The 2,304-nt window shown below is 44.1% G+C and overlaps 1 long non-coding RNA gene across 1 annotated transcript in view; it reads right to left on the reverse strand.

Moving 5' to 3' along the window:
• Window positions 1–6: 6 nt before the first annotated feature.
• LOC101857474 overlaps window positions 7–2,304 on the reverse strand; it is a 53,006-nt gene continuing 50,708 nt past the window's right edge. The window contains exon 3 of the long non-coding RNA XR_220275.3: window positions 7–535. This is a non-coding gene — a long non-coding RNA (uncharacterized LOC101857474). The remainder of the gene's footprint in view (window positions 536–2,304) is intronic.

A 2,304-nucleotide genomic window follows, 5' to 3' on the forward strand; every position in this document is an offset into this window, starting at 1 on the left:
GGCTGAGAAGTCCAGTACGACTGAGATTCGCTGAACAGAGAATATGGCCCCAGCTGGTAGGCAGCGAAGAAATGTTAGGAAGACAGCGCCGCTGGCAGACCGATATGTGGAACGAATAGGCTCATTACAACGAATTACCCGAGTAAATTGGGAAAATCTGCCTCGAGGTGAAAGGATCCAGACACTCTTCGCCCACGCCGAATATCGCAGACCGGGGAAAATGTCACAACCAAATTTGTCTCATCTAAATTGGACGAGAAACGTCCTCCCTGGCCTTCGGCGCCTGTATTAGATGAGTGAATAACGCTGATGGGGCTCCGTCTTCCTTCACCAGAGGGACAGATGGCTTCGATACCCGCTTATCGGGCTCTTTCCGCAGAGGTTACAGGTTAGTCACAATTGGCGTAGATCTAGCACTGGCAGCGGGTTGGTGAAATGACCGGTGGGCGTCACTGCTGGCTGTCTCTCACACCGCTAATGATGACATCCAGAGGTGGGCGTGGCTGCTGACGTCATTCGCCTGAGACTCCTCGTTCTGTGAAAACAAAGAGAAGAAAACAAAATAAGCAGAGGACGAGGTGAAGTACAAGGAGCACAGTTGTTTTTTGTTTGTTAGTTTTGTTTTGTCTTGTTTCATTTATCTTACTCCAAAGCGCCAGCTTGTGGAATATAATAATACAATGTATTTTAGAGTACTACATGACCGGACACAATGTTGCGATGCATAATCATGTCTATATATTATATACATGATAAAGTATTAATATTAAAGGAAACTATCCATATCCCAAAGGCTATTTCACGAGCTTTGTACTACTGTATACCTTGTGCTAACTCCATTTCCCCAGGGTTTTTGTTTTTATTTTTTTATTTTAAAGATCTAGAAAGCACCGAATTCCAGTCGCCCAAACGGGAATTCGTACAAAATGAAACTACGACTTTATAAAACACGAGTACTAATGACAATAATTTTGGGCTCAAAGGGATGCTGGACACAGCTGTGACAAAAACACCAAAAGACGGAAATTAAGAGTTAACACGAGATAGCACTCAGCTCGTGGTCTGGCAGCGAAAAAAAGTATGGCAATCGCTCATTTCCTCTGAGAGACATACATAAAACATATCCAAGGTATAACACTTCACAAAGTGCTAATCGAAAACGACTGATGATGTTTTACACCTCTATTGACACAATGTACATCATATAAAAGACCGGCTGTTGCTTACATTCTACCTGTCAGGGCGGGCGTAACTGGGTGGGGACACGGCATCTGAGCAGAAAGACGGAGATGCTCGACAATACACGTTAATACTGTCAACGTGATTTTAAAAAAAGCACCCGAAGTGTAAGGGTTAAACACTTTTGTCAACACCATTAGTTTATTTAATAGATAGGCATGAGCTTCGAATTTAACGTCTGTCTCCGATAGGGACGAACCAAATGGATTGAGAGCCTTGAAAACTCCACAAAACGACCTGAGTTCAAGAACGCCCAGTCTGGGGATCGAACCAGGGCAATCCTCTTCGTAGTCCAGTATGATAACAATGGAGCTAACGGAGCGCCCACAGAACCAGAGTCAACTATTTTGGCTGTAACTGTAAAAAAGCTAACCATTGATTGCATCACAGAGTTCCACCAGTGTGAGAATAAAAACCTCTAGGAAACAAAACAGAAATGATTATCTAACGTAAATGACACACACGTTCAATCAAGTACAATTTGTGTTCATACGTGTCATATTACTCTTTCAGAAGTAGTACCTCCCGCTGTGCAATGGGTTATAATCTATTTTAAAAAAGTCAGAGGATGGGGATGGAGGTGGGCGAAGAAAGCAAACACAATGGACCGAAATGCCGTGGCCCACAAGAACAGTAGGTCAACGTCGTATCGTATTTACCAATGGCACCCCCACCCCCCCCCTCCCCCAAACCAGCCGTACGAAAAACAATTTAAACGACTCTCAGCATTCTATGGAGTACGGAATAAGAGGGGTTTGGATTGGAGGGTGAAGGGAAGGGAGGCGGTACGGGGGACAATAGAGGAAACTGCTGAAGCTGGAACATAATTAAATACCGGATGTAACTCATTTCGCGTTTTGCAACACAATATCACACTTGAGTTCAGTACAATACTCGTAACTGCCGCTGCGATGTTCATGGTGGTAATTAAGCGAATCCTGACCGACAAAACAGACGCTCAAAAACATGTAGCGTGTGTGTGTGTGTCTGTGTGTGAGTGTGTGTGTGTGTGTGTGTGTGTGTGTGTGTGTGTGTTTGTGTGTGTATGTGTGTGTGTGTGGTGTT

The sequence above is a fragment of the Aplysia californica genome, unplaced genomic scaffold (assembly GCF_000002075.1).
Source record: "Aplysia californica isolate F4 #8 unplaced genomic scaffold, AplCal3.0 scaffold00087, whole genome shotgun sequence".
Lineage (NCBI taxonomy): Eukaryota > Metazoa > Mollusca > Gastropoda > Aplysiida > Aplysiidae > Aplysia > Aplysia californica.